Raw genomic sequence first — 309 nt, 5'->3', positions numbered from 1 at the left:
TGCGAGCGAGGCAGAGGAACAGAGGAGTATGAGGAAGAAAGGGGGGGGAGGGGGAGGGGAGGGGAGGGGAGGGGAGAAGGGAGAAGGGAGAAGGAAGGAGGAGGAGGAGGAGGAGGAGGAGGAGGAGGGAGAAGTGGAAAGTGGAAAGAAAAAAAAAATTCGCGGAGTGAAAGGTTACACCACCTCAACAGGAATTTCCTTTAGAGCCTCTAAACCGAACTGTCGATGGTGGGAATTATTTCCTTCTCTCTCTCTCTCTCTCTCTCTCTCTCTCTCTCTCTCTCTCTCTCTCTCTCTCGGTACAGCACC

The sequence above is a fragment of the Macrobrachium rosenbergii genome, chromosome 22 (assembly GCF_040412425.1).
Source record: "Macrobrachium rosenbergii isolate ZJJX-2024 chromosome 22, ASM4041242v1, whole genome shotgun sequence".
NCBI lineage: Eukaryota > Metazoa > Arthropoda > Malacostraca > Decapoda > Palaemonidae > Macrobrachium > Macrobrachium rosenbergii.
The sequence above is the reverse complement of the archived record's forward strand: the minus strand, read 5'-3'. Positions refer to the sequence as shown.